General features: G+C 39.4%; 1 long non-coding RNA gene and 1 other non-coding gene across 2 annotated transcripts; both read left to right on the top strand.

The window, feature by feature from the left end:
• The first annotated feature begins 17,329 nt into the window (after positions 1-17,329).
• Positions 17,330-20,114, top strand: LOC142127208 (uncharacterized). The gene is made up of 2 exons (XR_012685341.1): positions 17,330-17,440; positions 18,399-20,114. It is a non-coding gene; the product is annotated as an uncharacterized LOC142127208 (long non-coding RNA).
• A 370-nt stretch (positions 20,115-20,484) lies between these two features.
• On the top strand, positions 20,485-20,557 carry TRNAK-CUU (transfer RNA lysine (anticodon CUU)). The gene has a single exon. It is a non-coding gene; the product is annotated as a tRNA-Lys (tRNA).
• The last annotated feature ends 6,895 nt before the right edge of the window (positions 20,558-27,452 follow it).

Raw genomic sequence — 27,452 nt, 5'->3', positions numbered from 1 at the left:
ATATATATATATATATATATATATGCACACACACACACACACACACACACACACACAGTCTTGAAGTTTTACAGCAGGGGTGTCCAACCTTTTAGCTTCCCTGGACCACATTGGAAGACGACGAGTTGGTTTGGGCCGCACATAAGATACACTAACAATAACGATAGCTGATCATCCATAAAACCATAGAAAACATAGATAACATATATATATATGAGAAAAAAAATGATATATATATATATATATATATATATATATATATATATATATATATATATATATATAGATCACTTTTTTCTCAAATCCCCCTATACTTACCTTTCAATCGCCCTGTTCAAAAAATCCTCTCTAGTTATTATACTATAATCACTTTTTGTATTGTTTCGATGCAACATCAATAAAGTGCATTTAAGCCAGGCATTGTATATTAGGGTGCCCTGACCAGGCCGCGGTACCTGACATATACACCACTGTGACCCCAAATTGTGACCTGTTTTGATAATTACACCACTATGTTAGTTAAGGGATAACAACTTATAATGGGCCAAAGAGAATAATATATAATGCCCCATTAGTATTACAAGTAGAAGTATGTAGCAGGGAGATAAGGTCCATAATGCTCCAGGACCAGGTGACTTTTATTCACTGGTCAGCGTCCCTTGAAATAATAAAAAAAATCCCCCTTAACTTACCTTTTAATCGGCTTGTTCTCCTGTCCTCTTCTCTTATTTTCTCCAATTCTGTCCTGCTGATTGTTCTTCTCGCGCGGGTGACTCCTCTGTGCTGCGCTCCGCAATGGATGTTGGGCGTTATGACATCACACCCGACATTCACTGCGAGCACCGCACGGAGGAGGAGACAAGGGAGGGAGCCGGAGTACCAGCTGACGTGACCGCGTGACCGCAAGGTAAGTATTTTCTTTTCTTTTTTTTGCAGGATTTTTTTTTTCCATTAACAGTGCTGCCCCCTTGCAACAACCAAAACTCCTTCTGGGCCACATTTATAGGCGTGCTGTTTTACAGCATAATTTTTACATCCTGATCTCATCTGCTTTTTTTTCCCCAAACACACACACCTATGGATACATGTGTGTCTGTGTGTGTATATATATATATATATATATATATATATATATATATATATATATATATATATATATATATATATACATATATATATATATATATATATATATACATATACACACACACAAGTTAACCCGTGCATGATACTCATGCAATCTAGTCAAGTCAAGCTACTTAAGGTCTTAAAAAGGTTCTTGTCATGCATTTGGGCCTAGCCCAGGCCTCCTCAGGGGAAGAGCATTACTTCCCGACGCAAGCGCCCTTTTTAATGTGTGTTCATGAGGTAAAATTACCTCACGAAAATGAGTTTGACCCCTCAACTCGTAAATTTAGCCTTTACTATCCCTCCCACGGGGGGAAGGGGGGATGATGGAAGTTAACTGACTTCACTATTCTAATTTTGTTGTCAAATAATGTCAGTATACCAAATTTCAGGTCAATTGGATGAGCCCTTTCTGAGAAAATAGTTTTTTACACACACTAACACACGCCGCTAGGCTTTAACTTTTATATATTAGATAATGCTAAGAATTTAGTAGGTCAGTGTATAACTCCGCCCAGCAGGTGGCGCTGCAGCTTGTTTTTTTTTTTTCACACACAGACTAACACACGCCGCTAGGCTTTTATAATATATATATATATCTATAATATAAATGTCTAGTGGCGTGTGTTAGTCTGTCTGTGTGTGGAAAATATAAAACCAAGCTGCAGCGCCACCTGCTGGGTGGAGTTATACACTGACCTACTAAATTCTTAGTGTGTGTGGAAAAAAAAATTCAGAAAGGGCTGAAATTTGGTATACTAAGATGTTTTTAATTTGTTAATTTAATTTGTTAATTGTTAAAAGTGTTTATAAAGATTTTTAAAAAATATATATATATTTCTTGAAGGAGAAGTGACAGTGGGGAGTGGTTGGTGGTTGCCGGGGGTGACAGTGGGGAGTGGTTTGTGGTTGCCGGGGGTGACAGTGGGGAGTGGTTTGTGGTTGCCGGGGGTGACAGTGGGGAGTGGTTGGTGGTTGAGGCCTGGGCTATGGCCCAAATGCATGACAAGAACCTTTTTAACACCTTAAGTAGCTTGATTTGACTAGAATGCATGAGTATCATGCCCGGGTTAACTTATATATATATATATATATATATATATATATATATATAATCACGTTATGATTTTGTTACCTTGGTTTAGTTGACCCCAAAATAATCCTTTCATAACAGATCTCTAAACAAGAACCTGTCATGTTTCAGCTAAACTACATTTTACATAGCTCCTTGTGCATTATTTATGTCCAATTGACACCCAAGAAAAAACACACAAATGGCGAATGTCGATTATAGAGGTAAATGTATCAAGCTGCGATTTCTTCAGCAATTTAGAATTGCCATAAATCGTGAGAGATAACCAGCGATTTTAAGTGCAAAATTGATTTTGAATTTCCAAAATCTAATCTGGCACTTTGTGTCTAATTTAAAACATCTATTTCTCCCATGTTAAAGTCAAACTCGCCGGAGATTAAACACAAACTCGTCCGAATTCCATCAGAAACAAAAGCATGTTGTTTTTTGCTGTAGAGGGGCAAAAATTATTATTAATTTTCTTACGGGGACAAAATATTTTATGAATAATTAAGTGGGCCATATTTAATTAATGATTATATGTAAGGGATTTTTTTTAATATTATTATTATATTACAGTGGCTTAATATTTCCTCACCAGTGGGGCAATAGTTATATTTTTATGATGTGGCAACACTTAATATTTCCTAATGGGAATACCATAAAAAGTACATACTTGTGGCACTTTAAGTGTCAGCATGCACATGAGCACTTGTAGTGTCACAAGTATATTGTTTAAATGGTGTCCCCGTCAGAAAATATTAACATTGTGATAAAAATTATTATTGCCCCACCGGTAATTAGATAGTAGGCCAATATAATAAAATTTATATACAATATTTTTAACATGTATTCATTACAGAAATTTGCACCCATCATGTGTAGGCGGTGAATTTGCTCTTGGTAAGGGACATATTTCAAAGATAGGTGTATGTCAAAATAAGTTGCATCTCCAGGGTAAGGGTTGCTTAACGTGCATCTATTGTCCCTTACTATACTATAATGTATTTGCACCCTTATCTGCCTCATTAAGTTCAAGAGGCTGCAGGTGTTACATACAAGCATCTTAAAATAATGGTGCAATTTGGGCATATGGGCAGTGCATTACATTTTGAAAAATGTACAAAATAACAACATTCTGAAACATTTACATCCAACTCTAAATTAAACAAATGCAAATAGGTAGATGCATACAGATGTTGCACAGAAATGCCAGCCACCAATGCCTGTTTTTGTCAAAGAATGATAATGAAGATAGCGAATAATAGCCACAGGCACTTTACTCACCAGCAGCTACAACAGTTATTCTGCTGCCTTAAGTATTAACTATTCCCACACCTCTTTTTAATTGTAAAAAATTGGCCAGACCCATCTTTACCTTCTGTTCCACTTCATTGTAATTATTTTTTTTTGTGTGATGAGCCTCTCAATGTACATTAATATGTAATATGTTGGTGCTTTCTAACTAAAAGATAATAATAATGTAGTACATACTGTAGACTAAAGGTCGGCAACCCCTGGCACGCGTGCCAGACGTGGCACACCGACCACTTCTGTCTGGCATGCCAAGCTCCGCAGCTGTCAAACTAAAGAAGCCGAAGATGCCAGAAGCAGAGCTCCTTTATGGTTATCTTCGGCTGCTTTAGTGAAGCAGGTCCTGTGGATGAAAGATGCGAACATCAGAGGTGATGTGATTCTGGGGGCGGTTTGAAACTCCCTGCACTAAATAAGTTCCACTCTGACACACTATCTGTGTCACAGCAAACAGGTTGCAAACCCCCGCTTCTGACTTCCTGAGCTTTACTGGTTCCTGGCTCCTAGTTCCTGGCCTGCTTGACTTCATTTCCTGGATTAACCAAAGTGTTGCTTACTTCTGTGTGCATCTGACCTGGCCTGTTTATTGACTACGATTTTTCTGGATTACTCCTGTACTACCTTTACTCTGTGTACCTGTCCTGGCTTGTTTACTGACCACACTTTCTGGATCATCCCCTTGGCACCGGACATCCCAGTATGTAGCCGACTCGGCTTGTTTATTCGACTAATCTACTGTACCTTCCTGCATGGCCAGTAAGCTATTTTACATTGATACGTTAGCATGGTCTGTTGTGTTTTTTCTAGCTGAATTCCACTGACTTACGTGATAAATTTTAGCAGTAGCTGCAGATAATAATGTCAGGACAGCCTGCATCAGCATAATGACAGTGTTTTCTTTTCATTACTGTATAAGCCTTTGTTTGTGTGACATATGCTTGCATCAAAGAAATGAGCTAATTGCATTACTCGCCCGTGATCTTAAAGACTAATACCTATTCTTCACACCAGCAGAGCTGCACATAGCTGCGGTTTGTGCTACTCTGCATTAATGCCACAGTGGATGTCACTAATTTTATTATTTATTTATATGGAGCCACAAAATTCCACAGCGCCATATCAATAAGTGAAAATAATAAAAAAGGCTTAGTAGAGAACAGTACATAAAAACACAGAGGGCCTGAGTCATTAATGAAAGTAAGGCAAAAAAAGTAGTAAGTTTTCTCCTGTACAAACCATGTTACAATTCAAGGGGTGCAAATTAGTTTATTATTTGCACATAAGATAAATACTGGCTGTTTTTTTCATATAGCACACAAATACTTGATAGGTTTATTTGTACACTGAAATTTAAAGTTCATCTAGGACATGCCCTACCCCAACAATAAATCTCTTCCCACAGTTTAAATTTACCTCCCCCTCCAATGCAACATGGTTTTGCCAAGGTGAAAAGTTACTCATTTTTTTGCTTCACTTTCCTTAATGAATCAGGCCTAGAGGTTCCAGAAGCAGAAAACAGAATAAGTAAAGGTAAATTACAATACATTCTTCTAGCATGAATGCAAGAATACCAAGAAATTAAGCTTATCACATAACACAGGCAACGTGCAGAATGTACATTATGCACCGGTGGATTAAGTGGGAAAGAAGATAGGAAGGGTAAGGGCCCTGCTCACAAGAGCTTACAATCTAATGAAATGTATATCTGTATTTCTGAATATATTTATTTGCCATATGTAGTAAAGGCCATATGAAAAAGCACTCATTATAAAAACAAAAATATTTTGCATGATTTTTTTTCACCAACTGTCTACAGAAAATGGAGGCAGTTGTTGAGTGAACTAAAAACATTCAGGAGACTGCAGACTTTCATTTCAAAACTCTCATCATAACCAGTCAAGTAAAAAAATAAATACAATTTGTTTGGTGTGTAGACAAAGTTTCAGGACATGTGTCTGTATTGTATATTACTTGCATCAGCACTTAGCGTATGTCCCTATCAAACACAGAGATGAATGAATGAAGATATTGCCTAGGGACAGCCTGATCACTTTATTTATGTGTATCATCCTTTGTCTGTATAAATTCTCACTCCGCTGCTAGGGCTTAACTAATTCTAAACAGACGTCAAATATTAAGAAAATGTCTTACTGTGACGCATACGGAAGTGAAGGATGAATATTAACTCATGAACACACAATGTTTATCATGTTGTTTGAAGAAATCTCTGAATTGAGTAACTGCTGACCTTACTGTAAGTAGGAGTCTACTAATAAGTAGAACTGTATAAACTATTATTCTATATAATCCTATAGAATGAATCTATATTGTCTTTAAATTTAAAATGATTGTAGACTACACTGTAGTGAAGTCTATCATTACTACATATGTTTCACACATCATACAAAGCAAGTCAAAAACAAAGGTTGACAAATTCAAAAGGACTGTTAGGTTATTAAACAAATATTTTTCAAGGCAATCATTTGCCCATGGTGTGGTTGAATGGAACTGCTGGATTAGGAATTGTTAAGGAAAGTAAAAAAAAAATTGTCTTGACCATTTAATATTGTCATAGACTCTGGCTCCTAATTTTATATTACTGACCAGCTGATCTGAGCCCTATCTACAGGGGCTCATAATGTGGATCAGCTGCCTCCAAAGTGCCTGCCTATAATAACAAATATTTTTTTTTTCTTAGAAATGTATATGTGTATTTATCAATAGAGCCAGTGGCTGGTTTTTTTTCTTATACCACTTATCACTGTGATAAAAAACAGTTATCAGCAAAATTTAACAAAACAATTGCAACGTTGCTTTGCGCATGTGCGACTTAAGGTCACACATGCTCAAGGCCACTTTGCAATAGTAACCGGGTGGGAGAGCAGGAAGGCTGCTGGGAAGGATCTGAAGATCTCTCTACTTTCCTATAGTAACTGGATGGGAGAGCAGGAAGGCTGCTGGGAAGGATCTGAAGATCTCTCTACTTTCCTATAGTAACTGGATGGGAGAGCAGGAAGGCTGCTGGGAAGGATCTGAAGATCTCTCTACTTTGTGATAGTAACCAGATGGGAGAGCAGGAAGGCTGCTGTGAAGGATCTGAAGATCTCTCTACTTTCCTATAGTAACTGGATGGGAGAGCAGGAAGGCTGCTGGGAAGGATCTGAAGATCTCTCTACTTTGTGATAGTAACCAGATGGGAGAGCAGGAAGGCTGCTGTGAAGGATCTGAAGATCTCTCTACTTTCCTATAGTAACTGGATGGGAGAGCAGGAAGGCTGCTGGGAAGGATCTGAAGATCTCTCTACTTTGTGATAGTAACCAGATGGGAGAGCAGGAAGGCTGCTGTGAAGGATCTGAAGATCTCTCGACTTTGCAATAGTAACCGGATGGGAGAGCAGGATGGCTGCTGTGAAGGATTTGAAGATCTCTCTACTGTGCTATAGTAACCGGGTGGGAGAGCAGGAAGGCTGCTATGTACGATCTGAAGATCTCTCTACTTTGTGATAGTAACTGGATGGGAGAGCAGGAAGGCTGCTGTGAAGGATCTGAAGAACTCTCTACTTTGCTATAGTAACCGGGTGGGAGAGCAGGAAGGCTGCTGTGAAGGATCTGAAGATCTCTCTACTTTGTGATAGTAACTGGATGGGAGAGCAGGAAGGCTGCTATGTACGATCTGAAGATCTCTCTACTTTGTGATAGTAACTGGATGGGAGAGCAGGAAGGCTGCTGTGAAGGATCTGAAGATCTCTCTACTTTGTGATAGTAACCAGATGGGAGAGCAGGAAGGCTGCTGTGAAGGATCTGAAGATCTCTCTACTTTGCGATAGTAACCGGGTGGGAGAGCAGGAAGGCTGCTGTGAAGGATCTGAAGATCTTTCTACTTTGCGATAGGCCCTGATGGTAAAGACTCGGAATGGTGAAAGTTATTTAATGTTTTGCCTATCCAGTCTCCAGGGGAGGGCTGGCAGATGCCCCCCTGCCCAGTCTGCCCCCTGCTAGTCTCTCTTGTGGCATGCATGAGTGCACCGTTCTACTAGTGAAAAAAAATAAAAATGCAGTATTACATATCATCATCTATATAGCGCCACTAATTCCGCAGCGCTGTACAGAGAACTCACTCACATCAGTCCCTGCCCCATTGGAGCTTACAGTCTAAATTCCCTAACATACACACAGACCGAGAGAGACTAAGGGGCAGGGACTGATGTGAGTGAGTTCTCTGTACAGCGCTGCGGAATTAGTGGCGCTATATAGATGATGATATGTAATACTGCATTTTTATTTTTCATGTACCATATACTAGATGTTCCAAGTCAGTATACACATGGGGAACATCTGCAGTTGGCAGCCCATAACCCTCACTGTTTTTCCCTAAAACTAGTCTGGTAGATACAACTCACCATGTACAGGAATGCGGCCAGGATTACAGCTTTCAGTGAAGCGTCCAAGTTCAAGGGAAAACGGAAGATGACTTGGGAAGATTTGTGTTCTCTCTTTTTCTGTATTTGGACCACAATATAATTCCCATTTACACTTAGTATCTGAAAATCAGATTATGAGAGTAGCAGTTATATCAGCAGCACATATAAAACATTTTCCAACACATCATGTCAAGAGTACTGAGACAGTGAAGTAGAACATGCATGTTAAGCAGTAAGACAGGTGCAGCTCTTAGGAAGAGTGGCCCATAGCCCTATATCAAGCCAACACAAAACGACCACTACCACTTCATATAGCGGGACTATGTCTTTAGAAATCTTCTAATTACCACCTAAATTGCAGTTGGTCTGGAGAGAGTCTTCCGCTCAAAACATGACCCAGGGTTAATCCCAGATGGAGCCCATGGTATCCCTTATCAAAATGATTATACCCTCATGTGGCCTATTTATCAAGCCTTGAACTATAGGGAAAGGACCTTGACCCCAATAGCTACCGCCATCTGAAGTTGGCGTTAGCCATTCTAGCTTCTGAACCCTCCCCTGCAGGTTTCATGCTCCTCCCTTCCCTCCCTTTACTCATTGTTTTCTGAGCATGTGCGGCCTGATGGCCATGCATGCACAGTGCATAGGTGAGGTCAGAACCTGGAGTAAAGTTATCACAATTGCGATCATTTTAACATAGACTCTTTGCCAGGATACACTCTTATTGGAGTCGCTGCAATCCGAGCTTTGAAGACTGGGGGATGGAAGGTTTGCGCAAACCCTGGGACAGAACCAACAGGCTGAACCAAATGTATAAAAAGTTTCAGCTCAGATTTATGTTGGACTCCAAAAGTGGTGCACAACTACTGTTACGTGTGAAAGCCGAGCTGCAAGATAACAGTAAGGCATTAGAGGAAAATGTATGTTCAGAATCAGAAATTACACCAATCCCTGAGGAGAGTCCATCCACGAGTGGTATAAGCAATCGTGACCATTCTAATAGTGTACCCATAAAGAAGGGCCCTTTCAGCATTTCTACTGATGTGTACCTGAACAGCCCGAGTGTAGCTGGCGATACACCAATTGAGGATGCCACTTTGGAATTGGAGGAGGATGAGGGGGATATTTATGTAGCTGACGAGGGTGCTAAAGAGGGTGTTGATGATGATGAGGTTGTTTGTGTAAGTCCTGCACCAGTGGAAGCAGTTCTGGCAGGTGACAAGAAGAAGGCCATTGTCATGCCTGGACATAAGACCAAAAAAAGCCACTTCTTATGTGTGGAATTATTTCTACCCAAATCCTGACAACAATTGTCTAGCCAATTGTAGTGTATGTAAAGCCACATTCATTCGAGGGAGGGACCTTAACCATCTTGGAACCTCATCCATGTTACGCCATTTGACGCAAGTTCATGGCAAGGTGTTGGGAAAAGCTGAAAGAAAAATAATAACAAGCAGTCCGTCATCAGCTAGGACCCTTCTCTCACCTACATCCCGACTCCTGCAATCTACACCCACAACATTGTCCTCATCAATATCCTCAGTAGTGATAGGAGTTAGCCCTGCATCCAAATTCGTAAGGCTCGATGACTCCTGCATTATAATTAATTCCTCTGAAGAATTCTTGAGCGTTAGTCCCACTGCTGCTGCTGTTGCTGCTGCTGGGGGTGAATCTTCCACCCATAAGCAGCCCAATATTTTTACATTTTGCTGTGCCATAAAATATGTGTGTGCTACGAACGATCTTAGGTGTTGACCTAAATGACTGCTACAGCTGTACTAATTGCAGCAGGTTGTATATATAATTGGACCCCAACGAGTGACCACAAAGTATCTTTGACATAGTCAGAATCAGACTGACGAAACGCGTTAGTGGATATTTATTCCGAATCAGACAGACATATGTGGAATTTTAACATCCTTTTAACCTGGACATCAATGTTTCTATCAACTTTTGAGAAATATTCTCTCTAATAAGTACATCATTATAGAGGAACTGTGAATCGAACAACTGTATTTGGCTGCAGGAATTGTAGAGGGGGAGAATCCTTCTTCAAACAGCCCACAAGCTCTGAATCAGGAGGTTGTCAGCCTTAATTGAGGAGAGCATGATAAGACTAGATTATTGTTCCTATGGAGGGACCAGCAGCTTGGAGTCCGAGTCTGTTCAGTTGTATGAGCTACACAAAGGGAGAGTCTTCCCCAACAGCCCGCTGTTAACCTCCTGGTGAGATCGCTCTAAAGACACTTTTCCACATGTAAGATGTATTCATGTTCTGTTTTTAGAAAACTTTTAAAACACATTGACATTCATATAAGTACTACAAATTCACTTTCATCTTGTTCTTCAATCATAAGGTATTCTCATTCAGGTTCCAGGAGCATAATTATCACCTGTGCATGATATGCTTTATCCATGCACATTGTTTATTACACTTACCCCAGGTGGGATTTTGGGTATAAATAATTTGATTTTAGATTACCTAGCATTTATATTGTATTTTTACATCTTACAGCCATTTTTGTCCTTTGTTTTAAGATAATTGGTTTGATATCAGATGAACTTTGCCATTGTTTTTCAAAATAAAATACTCCTTTGGCGCATCTATTTATGTTTATAGATTTTTCGGTACTGTAGGGGTTGAGAGGCTGAAAAGAAACTCAGTGAGAGAAGACTTGGTGCAGGAGTTGCTGCTGGTAAACTCCTATAGATCCTGGCAAATAGCCTGTGGGTGCTGCATATTGTGACACCCAATTCTCCAAGTGTTCCAACAAGGGCACATTATAAAGTCCCTGAGCTAATGTCATCTATTGCTCTGTGTCACATTGTATTTTCAATTGACTATAACAGGAATAATAGAGACGACCTATGTGATAGTTACATCAGATTGATCATTTAAAACAAGTAATTATGCCACTATCAAAAAGTGATGCTATACTGTAGAAGAATAAAATAGAAGGAATGGGGGGGGGAGTGTTAAATTATAAAGAGAGGTTAGAAAAATTAGGTTTATTTTCTTTGGGGAAAGAGGTAACCAAAGGTCCCCTTAGAGGTAACCAAATCAATGCGCATAAATATATTAGAGGTAAATAAAAACAATTGTTCAACAAACTTTTTGACCAGTTCATAGAAAGGACAAGAGGTCATCAACTGTGTATCAAAGAATTTGTTTACCATCAGCTTAGCTCTTAACTGTAAGGGTACTTCAGCTGTGGAATGGTACCTGTACCTATAATTAGTAGAGGACCTTATGGGGCTGATTGATCCATGGAATTTGGAATTTATCCGATTGCCATTTCTGTGAGGCTAAATTGGCATTTAGGAGGTCATTGGAGGTTTTGTTTTGCTTTCCTCTGGACCAACACAAATAGAGTTTACGAGGGGGTCAACTCAATGTGTCCTTTTTTTTTTTTTTTTTCAACCTTATATGTAATTATGCCACCCCACCCACCTTCTCCTGCACTCCCCAAAAAGCCCTCAGTTCATTCCGCTCTTTAACCAAGGACGATGTCTCTGCACTTGATCACCCTCTTACCCAACAACCTCCCCCATCGACCCTACGCCCTTTCAACTTCTCTGCTCCCTGCCCCCTACAAGCCGGCCTCTACCTCACCTCTCTAACAAGTGTATATCTCTCTCTCTCTGCTGGACAATTACAATCCCCCTTTAACTATGGGTTCAGCTCACGAATCCTAAAGAAATCACTGCTTGACCCAACCTCATTCTCCAACTTCTGCCCTATGTCTCTCCTTCCCTAGCAGTTTGCGTTCAATTGTCTAATTTACTAACTCTCCTGTGACTCCTTTTGATTCTAAGCAATTGGGCTTCTGCCCCTAGGATTTTACGGAGCTTGCCCTCAAAAAAGTGATCAGAGATCTATTTACATCAAAATGTAGCATTCACTGCCCCCATAATCATCCTCCTGGACCTCTCGGACACAATTGTTCACCATCTTCTCCTGTACACCGTTGCCATCATTCTTGACATCGCTCTCTCCCGCTTCACTTCCTACCTACAGAATCAGCCCTTCGTTGTTTCTACTTCTGGGACATCCACCCCTCCAGCTATCAGGACCTACACGGCTCTGTTCTAGCACTCTTAGTAATGTACATCTCTTCTCTTGGTGACTTATTAGCTAGTTTGGCCTACAGTACCACCTCTGTGCTGCACCAATCAAATCTCTTCACTAGATCATGTGACCAACCGTCTGTCTGCTATTTCCACATGAATGTCCCAACTCTACCTAAAGGGCAACAAGTCCAAAACAGAGCTCACCACCTCCCTCACCCCCAACACCACAATTTTCATGATCTCCCAAATCTACCATTTTGTTGTCACCCTTGCCGCTCCTTTCTGCTTTACTCCTTTCATCCACTTCCACCATCAATATATTGTCCTTTCCATATCCAATTTGCAACCAAAACTCATTTATTCTCTCATCCACTCTTCCAAACTACTGCAATCGCCTCCTAGGTGCATTCCCTTCAATGCTAATCCTAAATGCGGTTGCAAAACTTAGCATCCTCTCACCGCCAGACATCCACTTCTCTCTGAAAATCCCTATATTGGGTTTCTATATCATCCAAAATCCAATTCAAATGACTCAACCTCACCCACAAAGCCCTCAACACCAGCCCTTCATACATCTTAAGCCTCATCTAGTTAATTCTCCATTGCACTCATTGATCTGTTCCTCCTTTCTGTTAACCACCTCTCACTCTTGCCTAAAGAAATTTCCCAATGCCATTACCCACTTATGGAATTCCTTGGTCCACCTGATCAGAGGCACCCTCCCCCCCCCCCTCTTCTTCTTGTAACCACCACATTGTCAGACGCAGGGCCCTTCATACTGTTATTTCCACTCCTGCATTCATTTTGTCATCCTGCCTACCTTGTATGACCGTTTCATGTATGCTCTGTTTTTCACGTTTGCCAGTTATGCGAGAATGCCAAAGTCGGCTTCCAGGAAGCTGGGGGTATTCCCATTAATGCAAGCAGATGAGTAGTGAGGTGGTCCTATCTACTAAGACAGCTCTCCACAAATAAGACCAGCCCATGGTGTACCTTCTATGTAACACTTAAGCACAACACCCTGAAGGTCGACGAGTGAGAAACTAGATGCTATCAGATTCCAATCGGAAGGGACTTTGCAGCTGGTGGGGATTGGGCATGGTTGGGGGTAAAGGTTCCCGCTGGATGGAAACACTGACAGAAGCTTCACTAAGCCAGTTGTCCGGGCATAACCGCGGCCGGTTCATAGGTCACTGAAAGTAGGGAGACAGCTGCTCTTAGCCAATGCCTTCAAGGGCAGTAAAAAAAAAAAAAAAGTCTAGTAAGTCTCAGCAAGTATGGTTCAAGGAGCTTGCAGCTAGTGTCATTGTTCATGTCTGGCTCTACCTAAACAGTATGCACTCCACCTTCTCCCATGAAGGGCCTAACACATATATTAGTGTAAATACAAGGTATGTCTACTCCACTCACGTGTATTTTCAAACAGGAACGTCTTTCCTGGTCTACTCAGAGAACGTTTTCAATCCCACCTATTTAATAGGCAACAGATTGAACTTCGGGCAGTCTAACAATTTGTCTGTTATGCGATCGGGTAACCGGATAACGTGGACTGGCCTAATGTAATAGAGGCCCACCCACTCTCCTCCATTCACTCCAAACAGAATAAAGTGGAAAGACACTTTTCAGCTACCAAACTAAAATTTCCTCTTGGAGCTTAAAGGACAACAACATAGAACACATGTAAAACACGCTCCAAACATTTCCCAGCGTATCTCTCACCGTGACTTTCCACTGTCAATATGTTAAATGTTCAATTATATGCTCCGCCTCTCCCATCACACACAGCAATAGCCACGCACACCACTTTAATAGTGAACAAAGTTGTTCCGATGTGACGAAAAGCTACAATAATCAAGCTGAAACGTGGAAGATGTGTTTTCTGTTACGTTGCTATTCACAACTATGAGCGTGATTCACCCTTCGTAGTCGGTTTAGCGCATTTCTGTTATTTCAGGTATATTATTTAGTTCAGTAATACACAGGCAGTATTACATATTAACATCCAAAAGTAATTTTACGAGTTTTTTTTTAATATCTTTGCCTCCAGAACTGTTACTGCCTGTGTGTTGGGAGTACTGGAGTATTTCCACAGGTGACAAACCTTAATGAGCAGCTTGAGATGAAAGCACTGAACCGTAAGAGTGCCCTAAAATTTCCAGGGGACCCCCCATATCTGGATTGTGCAGACCCTTGGGATAACCTAAAGATAGGCAACTTGTTTTTTTTAGTTTCTAGGGCCCTTTTGGGTACTGGGGGTCAGGGGCAAAGGCAGGATTTGTAGAGGGGGGTTTCCACACCACGCCACCAGTGGGCGTGGCCATAATGCATGGGGGCGTGGCTATATTAGACAGTGCTTGGTTGCTCTCTAGCTCTTCCTATCCCCATAATATACATGGGCAATGCTGCGTGCACTACTGTTAGGTGCACACAGCTCTCCCTTTTCATGCAGAGTCATGTGATGCGGGGGCAGCCACCTCAATTATACAGTGCCCCAGGCTTGGAGGAGGAGGGGGGGGGGGGTTCCAGACACTAGGAAACCCCCCTCGGTTTGCTTATGGTATACTTGTATTCAGGAATTCCTGTCTATCCATCATGATCCAAAAGTAACCCGAATGACCAACTAAATGACAGACGACATAAAAGACAAAGTAGATGATAGGAAACCATAGGAAATTCATTTATTCTCCAATAGAATACAATTACATGTACATGATCTTACACACAGCCTGCTTAAAGAAGACACCAAAAAAGAAATACTGTTTTGGAAGGACGGTTGCGGAAAGGTGCAGATCAACCGGGAAACGCGCTGGTAATGGCGATAATGTCTCAGCCCGGTAACTGTAAAAATAAAACTATGGGGAACAAAGTGAGAACGGCAAGGTGGAAGGAATGACGCGAGATCCTCGTTATCAACCCTTTCAGTGCCAGCACAGACAGGGAGAGCAAATTAGTGTTCTTTATATTCCCGGTCATTGGGTTAATAGAGATCTGGTCATTCATAGCCAAACAGCAAATGTATCCAACCATCCAAGAACAGTTTGGTGATGAACAATGCCTTTTCCAGCATGATGGCTTCCTGATTCTGTCTGCATTGCCTGCCTGTGTACCCTGCACAGTGTTAAAATGAAGAGGCACAGTGTGATGATGGATGAACAAAAGTGACAATGAAGGGGCAGTGTTAATATCAAGGGTCACAATGTTAATATGAAGGGGCACAGTGTGACGATGAAGGGGCACAGTGTGACGATGAAGGGGCACAGTGTGACTGTGAAGGATCACGTTCGCCTCACACGCGAAAGGTCCCCGGTTCGAAACCGGGCAGAAACATATTTTTTTTTTTGTATTCTTTAATAAATTTCTCAAAATGTTTTATTAAAGGGTGGCATAACTACAGGGAATTTAAAAACTCCACAAAGCACATAATACTTATGTAATGAACCAGCTAAACTAGATAATTATAAAGAGATTAGAATGCGAATAAAACAGAACAATAGTCTATTCTATGTTAGTTGTATTTCTACACTGAATGAAAACTTAGGATGGGAGTTAAAAAGTCTATATAGCCACTACTACAGTTTATCTACATCATGCATGCAACCTCACATTGAAATTAACCATATCATAATGTTTTTTATACAACGCAGCCAACTTTACCACGTGTCATAAAAGCAAAGAGCTTGCGACATGAGCCTGCGCTGACCCAACGCGGAACGCTATGGATTAAAGAAGGCTCAAACATACACGCAATAAATCTGCTAAAATACGGCAGACAAAATCATCTGAAGCTAATTAAATTGCTTTAGGTCAGTCGTGCTCAAGTGACAGTTGAGGACAAATCAGTCCAAAAACATATATCATGCATATAATTTTAATAAGGTATATTTAAAAGCAATTTAAAAAAATCCAGACATTATAAAATAAGAATGACTCCTGAAAATGCAAGATATGTCTATTGTATTGCACTATATGTACCATATTGCACTATTGAATTGATTCCTCTGATGAGGACCAGACTGAAAGGGACCATGCCTGATGAACCCATCTGGTGAGATTTAAGAACAGTGAACAGATATACATTATAATAATATTAAACATTAATATAGTATTAAACATTAATACAGGGCAAATATAGTTAATAACACTTGCTCTGGTGACAGGTGACAGGGGGATGCCAAGCGGCTTATCCTTTATTTTCAGTCAGCCTGGCACCTTGATCATGACACCCATGGAATTTGGAAATAGGTGAGGTTCCACTATAAAGCTGGTGGTGTTGGCAATCAGGCCGTGTTTTGGGTAGATCGGTGGCAGGGTTACTTGTCTCACTGGCATTTGTCAAATATAAAATCTATTTATCATCACGAATAACTATGTAAAGTTTTAATGCAATCAAAACTTTTATTTTGCAGTCTTTACAATGACAAATCCGTGCTAAATCTTGCTTTGGCTTTCTGTGTATTTTTTTTCTTTGAAAACCACGGCCATTCGTCAATATTAGGCTCTAGAAACATTGGCACTTTGTATTTCTTATAATATGGGCAATACTGTTTACTACTCTGTCTGCTCCCCTTCATCCTCACACACTCTGTGCGCCCCTTAATCCTCACACTCTGTGCGCCGCTTTATCCACACACTCTGTCTGCCCCTTCATCCACACACTCTGTCTGCCCCTTCATCCTCACCCTCTGTGCGCCCCTTCATCCTCACACTCTGTGCGCCCCTTCATCCACACACTCTGTCTGCCCCTTCATCCTCACCCTCTGTGCGCCCCTTCATCCTCACACTCTGTGCGCCCCTTCATCCACACATTCTGTCTGTGCCTCTTCATCCTCACCCTCTGTGCGCCCCTTCATCCTCACACTCTGTGCGCCCCTTCATCCTTGCTCTGTGCGCCCCTTCATCCTCACTCTCTGTGCGCCCCTTCATCCTCACTCTCTGTGCGTCCCTTCATCCTCACTCTCTGTGCCCCAAAATCCTCACACTCTGTGCGCCCCTTCATCCTTGCTCTGTGCGCCCCTTCATCCTCACTCTCTGTGCGCCCCTTCATCCTCACCCTCTGTGCGCCCCTTCATCCTCACACTCTGTGCGCCCCTTCATCCACACATTCTGTCTGTGCCTCTTCATCCTCACACTCTGTGCGTCCCTTCATCCTCCCACTCTGTGCGCCCCTTCATCCTTGCTCTGTGCGCCCCTTCATCCTCACTCTCTGTGCGTCCCTTCATCCTCACTCTCTGTGCCCCAAAATCCTCACACTCTGTGCGGCCTTTCATCCTTATCAGGTGTGGTTTATAGAAAGCTATTTATTTTCATTACCTGCTTCCACAGAAATTTCTCAGTGCTAAAACTAAGAACAGTCCCTACTGGATTGGGTTGAGTGACATAAAGCAAGAAGGGAAGTTTAATTGGGTCGATGGAACAGAATACACATCCTCTTACAAGTAAGTTTTCTGTAAATAGAAAACATGTTATGCACTAATTACCAGATCCATTGGAGAAGTTTTGAAGAACGTAAGCATTGTCTATGTCCTCTGCACCTAGAGGACTACCCTTTCTGGGGCAATGTTACAGCATGGTGAGAGGACATGTTGGCAGGTAGGTGGTTTGTTTAATTATGGGTGGAAATATCCTATATTATTTTGTAAGTAAGCAGCATTTCAAGAACAGGGCCCTTTTACACACTGGTTCTATAAAACTTTTGAACCCTTTAGAATCTTTTAAATTTCTGCGTAGATGTGTTCAGAGCTTCATCTTAGTCATAAATATATGAAGAAAACCCAATAAGAGAACACAATAAATAAAAAAACACACATATGGAAATACTTTTACATTCATTTATTGATCAAAATTATTCAACATTCATTTTCTAGTCCTAAAAATATATGTGAAGCTTTCATGCATGAACATCTCTATTTTAGGTCACCACATTTCAATTGGATTAAGGTCTGTACTTTGATTCTGTGATACCAAAATGCACAATTTCTTCACCGTCAGCCACTTTTTTGTAGACTGACTTGTCTGGTTAGGGTCGTTCTCTTACGGCAAGACCCACCTTCTGCTGAGCTTCAGTTCATGGACCTGACCTTCTCCTTTAGAATTTTCTGGTACAATTCAGAACTCATTGTGCTGTCAATGATGGCCATCATTGATTTATTGGGTTCTTAAACTATTTTAAAGACTTGCATGAAGAAACTAAACACATTTAAGGTCACAAATATACACATTTTTTTTAACAAACTTTATTGCACCTCTGTGTAAGAGGGACCTTCATCCACTCCTGATCATTACATCAGTATCGTGTAACTTTACAATAACTGCAGTTATGTCCACCTGTAAAGATAGGATATTATACTTACTAGCTGAATGAAGGCATTGTCTTACGCTGTCTCCCTCTTACAGGTCTTGGATGAAAGATGAGCCCAATGATCAAGGTAAAAAAGAAGACTGTGCCCACATGTGGATGAATGGGGATTGGAATGACAAGATTTGCAGCCATGACCAGAATTTTGCTATTTGTGAGAAAAAATTCTGAGCCACCGCTCTACGCTTGGTTACATTTTATAAATGGGATTAATGATGTTTCTCAGCTGTCCTCTTTTGGACTACCACATACCTATACTCCTATCCTACCTTTAATCCCTTGTTCCCCTTGTTCCTCATCCCCCCTTCCCAATATCCTTACTTACATCAACCTACTCTATCACTGCTTGTTTAAACCACCCACAGGCTAGTTTGAATGTTTGGCCTCCACCCCCTCCCTCTAGAATGTAAGTTCTCAGGGGTAATGTCCTCTTCTCTATGTATCTTGTTTGTCCACCCCGTCGTACTTGTTTGTCCCTATCATGTCTTATGCTGAATTGTCTTTGTATGCAATACAATTTATTATTATGCTCTGTACCCATGTACAGGTTATTACATGTATGCCATTTCTGTACGTCTATGTCAGACGCTATGGAATCTGTGGTGCCAAACAAATAAACAATCATAAAGATGACTTGAGTTCCGGAACAGTTATGTAATCATACTATTAGGAATTGAATCCAATTAATTCCTACAACCCCGTTATTCTAACAGATTTATTATCTCATAACCGCTTACAAACAGGTAGAGCTGGCAACTCTTAAAGGATAATTCCACCATTATAGTATGTGTTCTGAAAAGCTACCGTACCCACCAGTCCACTTGCTCCCCCTTTATGGGGCTGGCACTCCACAAGTGCTGGATACCCTGCGTGGTTGTGCCCTATGATTCTTTCGGGACCCAACAACAGTGTGCCCAATGTGTGCATAGTCTGTAATTGTTTTATATTTAAAAAAAGTCAATCTTGCCAATGTTTCACCCTACAAATTAGTGCTATACATCCTTGAAATGGACAAATAATCTAATAATTAATATTCTTAAGTGGCAACAGACTAAGTGGCATAAGACTATTTTTTTTTTAACTGGGAGTTTTATATATATAATAAATAAATAAATAAATATGTATATATATATATATATATATATATATATATATATATATATATATATATATTATACACACAATTTTACATTGAAGGCAGGAGAGGGGACTGTATGGCATACCAGCCCACTTCGTCCACTAATATATATATATATATATATATATTGTTTCGGTTAATCTGTATTTCACCTTCACAAAACTTTGATTATCTGCTTTATGCATGCCCCTATGGAAGCGTTCACTAAATTTATTTTGATTTTCTTTATTCTTCACCATAGTGCTTACATACCTGTGTTTCATCATCATCATCAACATTTATTTATATAGCGCCAGCAAATTCCGTAGCGCTTTACAATTGGGAACAAACATTAATAAGACAATACTGGGTAATACATACAGACAGAGAGGTAAGAGAACCCTGCTCGAAAGCTTACAATCTATAGGACAATGGGAGTTAGAAACACAAGGGCATGTGCTACATCATATTGCACACTGGACCACAGTGGTGTTTACTTTGGTTTCTCCAGTTTCCAGAAATAATAGTAGGTTAGCTGGCCTCTGACTAAATTGTCCATATGATTTTGTGTTTAGGGAAATTGAAATTGAACAATGAATATGTTAATGTTATATAAATAAAGGATATCAATAATCTACCAGATATAGTTGCTTATTCTTTTTGCACTTGGATACAACATGATATGGAAGGTAAAATAAAGCACACAAATTGAATATTATTAGTGTACATCAGTGGCGCACGCAGGGGGGGGGTTTCTGAGTCTCTAGAAACCCCCCCCCGGCGCTAACTAAGTGGACACTGTCCTATACAGCAGCCGCATTGTATTGTATACAGCACCGCCGCAGACGCTTCTTAGACAGCGCCGCGGCTGCTGTATAGGACAGCGCTGGCGAAACGGAGCTGCTGCGCATGCACATCACCACTACTGAAGCTATCATTTTTACAATAAGCATTTTCCATTCATGACTTAGTTGATATCTGACATCTCAAGACCTATGGAAACAGGTGCCCGGCTAGCTCAGTCGGTAGAGCATGAGACTCTTAATCTCAGGGTCGTGGGTTCGAGCCCCACGTTGGGCGCAGTGTTTTTTTTTTAGCCATATGCCAATATTTTTGCAGGGTTATGTTAACAGTAGTGAAGATCTTTAACACTTATTGGAAGTGTACCTCGTTGTAGTCTTTACATCTTTTAAAACTTGTTTAAAATGTTTGTAACAACTTGTCAGGCAGACAGACATAGTAGCTTAACATATTCACGTGGTTTACATCTTTACACTCATCCCGCACAAATCTGTGCTAAAGCATATCTTTCTTTACGATATAACTTTCTATATGAACCACACCCAAACCCTGTGTAAGTTTCTGTAGTGTAGTCTTATGCAATGCATTTATCTGTCTCATGGATGCATATCCTTTCTCTTGGAAACAATGACTTACATCAATCCTTTTACATAATTCTTGTTTCTCATGACATTTCTAACATTGCCCACAATTATCAACTTTCTAAGTCTTTCTGAGCAATAGAAATCGCAAAACATAGTCATTTCTTCATTGCCGTCCAAAAACAACGCTTTTTTACATTCCTGTCTCCCTTTCTCTTGGAAACAATGACTAACATCAATCCTTTTACATAATTCTTGTTTCTCATGACATTTCTAACATTGCCCACAATTATCAACTTTCTAAGTCTTTCTGAGCAAGAGAAATCGCAAAACATAGTCATTTCTTCATTGCCGTCCAAAAACAACGCTTTTTTACACTCCTGTCTCCCTTTCTCTTGGAAACAATGACTTACATCAATCCTTTTACATAATTCTTGTTTCTCATGACATTTCTAACATTGCCCACATTTATCAACTTTCTAAGTCTTTCTGAGCAATAGAAATCGCAAAACATAGTCATTTCTTCATTGCCGTCCAAAAACAACGCTTTTTTACACTCCTGTCTCCCTTTCTCTTGGAAACAATGACTTACATCAATCCTTTTACATAATTCTTGTTTCTCATGACATTTCTAACATTGCCCACAATTATCAACTTTCTAAGTCTTTCTGAGCAAGAGATATCGCAAAACATAGTCATTTCTTCATTGCCGTCCAAAAACAACGCTTTTTTACATTCCTGTCTCCCTTTCTCTTGGAAACAATGACTTACATCAATTCTTTTACATAATTCTTGTTTCTCATGACATTTCTAACATTGCCCACAATTATCAACTTTCTAAGTCTTTCTGAGCAAGAGATATCGCAAAACATAGTCATTTCTTCATTGCCGTCCAAAAACAATACTTTTTTCACTTCTGTCTCCCTTTCTCTTGGAAACAATGACTTACATCAATCCTTTTACATAATTCTTGTTTCTCATGACATTTCTAACATTGCCCACAATTAATCAACTTTCTAAGTCTTTCTGAGCAATAGAAATCGCAAAACATAGTCATTTCTTCATTGCCGTCTAAAAACAACGCTTTTTTACATTCCTGTCTCCCTTTCTCTTGGAAACAATGACTTACATCAATTCTTTTACATAATTCTTGCTTCTCATGACATTTCTAACATTGCCCACAATTATCAACTTTCTAAGTCTTTCTGAGCAATAGAAATCGCAAAACATAGTCATTTCTTCATTGCCGTCCAAAAACAACGCTTTTTTACATTCCTGTCTCCCTTTCTCTTGGAAACAATGACTTACATCAATTCTTTTACATAATTCTTGTTTCTCGTGACATTTATAACATTGCCCACAATTATCAACTTTCTAAGTCTTTCTGAGCAAGAGAAATCGCAAAATATAGTCATTTCTTCATTGCCGTCCAAAAACAACGCTTTTTTCACTTCTGTCTCCCTTTCTCTTGGAAACAATGACTTACATCAATCCTTTTACATAATTCTTGTTTCTCATGACATTTCTAACATTGCCCACAATTAATCAACTTTCTAAATCTTTCTGAGCAATAGAAATCGCAAAACATAGTCATTTCTTCATTGCCGTCCAAAAACAACGCTTTTTTCACTCCTGTCTCCCTTTCTCTTGGAAACAATGACTTACATCAATTCTTTTACATAATTCTTGTTTCTCATGACATTTCTAACATTGCCCACAATTATCAACTTTCTAAGTCTTTCTGAGCAATAGAAATCGCAAAACATAGTCATTTCTTCATTGCCGTCCAAAAACAACGCTTTTTTCACTCCTGTCTCCCTTTCTCTTGGAAACAATGACTTACATCAATTCTTTTACATAATTCTTGTTTCTCGTGACATTTATAACATTGCCCACAATTATCAACTTTCTAAGTCTTTCTGAGCAATAGAAATCGCAAAATATAGTCATTTCTTCATTGCCGTCCAAAAACAACGCTTTTTTCACTCCTGTCTCCCTTTCTCTTGGAAACAATGACTTACATCAATTCTTTTACATAATTCTTGTTTCTCATGACATTTCTAACATTGCCCACAATTATCAACTTTCTAAGTCTTTCTGAGCAATAGAAATCGCAAAACATAGTCATTTCTTCATTGCCGTCCAAAAACAACGCTTTTTTCACTCCTGTCTCCCTTTCTCTTGGAAACAATGACTTACATCAATTCTTTTACATAATTCTTGTTTCTCGTGACATTTATAACATTGCCCACAATTATCAACTTTCTAAGTCTTTCTGAGCAAGAGAAATCGCAAAATATAGTCATTTCTTCATTGCCGTCCAAAAACAACGCTTTTTTCACTTCTGTCTCCCTTTCTATTGGAAACAATGACTTACATCAATCCTTTTACATAATTCTTGTTTCTCATGACATTTCTAACATTGCCCACAATTAATCAACTTTCTAAGTCTTTCTGAGCAATAGAAATCGCAAAACATAGTCATTTCTTCATTGCCGTCCAAAAACAACGCTTTTTTACACTCCTGTCTCCCTTTCTCTTGGAAACAATGACTTACATCAATCCTTTTACATAATTCTTGTTTCTCATGACATTTTTAACATTGCCCACAATTATCAACTTTCTAAGTCTTTCTGAGCAATAGAAATCGCAAAACATAGTCATTTCTTCATTGCCGTCCAAAAACAACGCTTTTTTACATTCCTGTCTCCCTTTCTCTTGGAAACAATGACTTACATCAATTCTTTTACATAATTCTTGTTTCTCGTGACATTTATAACATTGCCCACAATTATCAACTTTCTAAGTCTTTCTGAGCAAGAGAAATCGCAAAATATAGTCATTTCTTCATTGCCGTCCAAAAACAACGCTTTTTTCACTTCTGTCTCCCTTTCTCTTGGAAACAATGACTTACATCAATCCTTTTACATAATTCTTGTTTCTCATGACATTTCTAACATTGCCCACAATTAATCAACTTTCTAAGTCTTTCTGAGCAATAGAAATCGCAAAACATAGTCATTTCTTCATTGCCGTCCAAAAACAACGCTTTTTTCACTCCTGTCTCCCTTTCTCTTGGAAACAATGACTTACATCAATTCTTTTACATAATTCTTGTTTCTCATGACATTTCTAACATTGCCCACAATTATCAACTTTCTAAGTCTTTCTGAGCAATAGAAATCGCAAAACATAGTCATTTCTTCATTGCCGTCCAAAAACAACGCTTTTTTCACTCCTGTCTCCCTTTCTCTTGGAAACAATGACTTACATCAATTCTTTTACATAAATCTTGTTTCTTATGACATTTGTAACATTGCCCACAATTATCAACTTTCTAAGTCTTTCTGAGCAAGAGAAATCGCAAAACATAGTCATTTCTTCATTGCCGTCCAAAAACAACGCTTTTTTACACTCCTGTCTCCCTTTCTCTTGGAAACAATGACTTACATCAATTCTTTTACATAATTCTTGTTTCTCATGACATTTCTAACATTGCCCACAATTATCAACTTTCTAAGTCTTTCTGAGCAAGAGATATCGCAAAACATAGTCATTTCTTCATTGCCGTCCAAAAACAACGCTTTTTTCAATTCCATTTCTCTCATGTCTCCTGTGTAACATCACCTTTCCATATTGTCACTTGTGTGTCTACATCCCCTTTGTGTACTTACAATTAAATGTTTTTTCAGAATGATTACGGCAGTGCATCCCTCCCACATAGCAATGAATGTCCCTAAAATTCCTCCTCACCGCCCTTTAGTCATATTCCAATAATCTTGTTCTGAAAAATTCTATTTCATTTTTGCCCTAGATGCACATATTTGTCTACTCGGTACTTGGCACAAGTGTACAAGCTTTTCCATGAAAAGCCCCATTTGGACTCCCTGCAATTCCTGAATTTGGAGCTACTGCAGGAATCAGTTGTTTTTTTCCACATAAATGAATTCAGCCAATGATCAAAGAAACCACTTTCTATGCTGAACATTTGGTAGTGAAAAACCTATTTAAATTTAAGAGAGAGAGACACAGTTGGGGGAAACTAAATGGACAAATTTACAAATATATTTAATAAATCTATCCGGTTATACTGAAGTAAAAAAAACAATATACGCTATTGTACTGTACCCGGTCAAAAGCAGATAACATTATCTAGCCATTATGGAATACCTACACTGCTGTGATCATAACCGGTGCCTCCCCAACAATAACCAGAAATCTAACTGTAACTAAAGTAGTTGTAGTAATAATATTAATAATAATATTTACAAACAAGTCAGGGTGCATAAAAGAACAAGACAGCATAGACCCTGTATTTTCCATTTGCTCCATTCAGTGTTTGATTAATTCATTTTTTGTGGGGTAAACAGAATAGAATACAGATGCAGCTTATACTAAAAGTGGGCTCAAGCTTTCTGGATGAAATGAATCAGGTTGACAATTATACTTTGACAGCTTTAGGCTATACAATCATACAAACTAGTATGTAGCTAAAAGCGGTTAAATATAATTGTCAACGTGAACTATGTCACCCAAGAGAGATGTGCCTACTTTTATTTGCTAATACTGCCATTTCATTCATTTTAAAGTGCAGCTGGAAGTGGGCAGCTGATTCAATGTCCACGCGGGTTGGTGCAGCAGTGTGACATTTGAGTCATTGAATATGTCACACTGCTGCGCCATTGGAGCTCTGTCCCGTTTCTCACTGTTGACACATCATGTGTCTGCATCTGTAACGCATCAGTCCCGTGACCCGCACTCCTCCCTCACCCAATTCCGACCCTCCTTTCCCACACCAACAGCCCAACAAATCGATCTAGGAATCAATACTTTCTCCTGGTGCAGTATTGCTATATATTTGAACATCAATTCTTTGCAAGGAAAATGCATGCTTGCAAAGTGTGTATAGTAGACTCTTCTGAGGCAGTGAGATTTTAGAACTGCAGGTATGTCATACCGACTCATACTAGCACACTTCGAGCACTGATCTGCATACATTGTTCAGTGACAAAACAATAAAATATTGTTAAATAGCACAATAACAAGAGTTTTGAAAAATGGAAAATTTTGCTATAATTTTACCGTAGACTATGTTATGTCAATTCCAGCAGATATATCCATAGAAATGAACTGTGACTACATGCTGTCCACACTCAGTAAGAGACATCTAATAATTATCCAGCACTAACCTTTATACCCAAGCTGAGTGACATCATGAAAACTCTTTATGGTGTAAGCCCATTACTTACATAATCAGCCTAGTCAACACTGTTACCTCTCAACCTGCTTATTGTGGCTGAATGGAGGCAAATTATATATCTCTTTAAGACATTTTGAAATATTGGTTCCTAATAATTATTTCTCAGTGTTGGTTCACCATTTATTCAGTAGGAACAAGAGCCATCATAGTTTCTATTGAATTGATAGACTGCATTCTGATTAAATATTAACATTCAATATTACATTATGGTTTTACATTATATTATTTACATTAAAGTATTGATTTAGCCTGAAAAAAGTCTGAATCCACCGACTATGGGTTGGAGACACATCCACTTTAATAATGTTAATAATTGCTAATTGTTTTAGAAGCAGTGATATTTTATGAATTTAGTGGGCCTTATGTAAGGGTGAACTAGCTACACAAGGCTGGAGTGGCAAATTGGTCAGTTAACCCTTACTGCTCCAGGCCAGTGTGGCTAAGGCAGCTGAGTATTGCTCAGCTCCCCTGGTTATATTTTATTGATAAATTGCAGTGATATGTGATATATATATACTGTATATATAATAGAAATCAGCATTATCACTGCATATTGATAAATATTTCATGGTAAAGGAAAAATTGGAGAACAAAACGTAGTAAATAACAAAGGATGGATATTTCAAATATGATAAATACATAAGTTCTGTGCTAGAAGAGTTTCCAGTGTAAAAAGTGAAACATAGAATTTGTATATGTTATTTAAACAAATAAAAAACGTCTCTGAAGTAGTTAATATAAAGGTACAAATTGCCACTAGGAGCAACTTACAGCAGCAAAATACAGGACAACTCATCATGGCACCTCCACAAGAAACTTACAGGATATTTGTTCTATAAATTATAAATTAACATGAGATGTTTTAAGGAAGAGCAGAAAGATAGGATGGTGACACAGCAAAATGAAAGCCATACAGAAGCCTGTCCATGTTCCTGAAGGATTACTCACACTCTGCGGAGCATGTGGTATTGCCTAAAATCCTAACAACCCCAAGCTCCCCCTGCTTGTAATGAATCATGTTATATAACCTCTAATCATGTTATATAACCAAGTAACTGTCAGAGTAATCTGCCAAAATACACTCTACTCACACACCGTACCTTATAGGAGGGATTGTTTAGCCATCACAATGCAGAAGCCAGGAGAGAAGGAGCACAACTGAGCATGTGCAATGAGTGTTGCTAGGTAACGGAATGTTGGGGGTGGGGCTCCGACATCACAATGCAGGAGCTAGGAGGGGATGAGCAGATCTGAGTGTTGCTAGGTAACGAGAGGCATGGGTGGGGTCAGCAGCTAAAGTAACAGGAAATCCTTCTTTACTGGAGGGAAGCCC

This window comes from Mixophyes fleayi, unplaced genomic scaffold (assembly GCF_038048845.1).
Source record: "Mixophyes fleayi isolate aMixFle1 unplaced genomic scaffold, aMixFle1.hap1 Scaffold_29, whole genome shotgun sequence".
In the NCBI taxonomy this organism is placed as follows: domain Eukaryota; kingdom Metazoa; phylum Chordata; class Amphibia; order Anura; family Limnodynastidae; genus Mixophyes; species Mixophyes fleayi.
The sequence above is the reverse complement of the archived record's forward strand: the minus strand, read 5'-3'. Positions and strand labels throughout refer to the sequence as shown.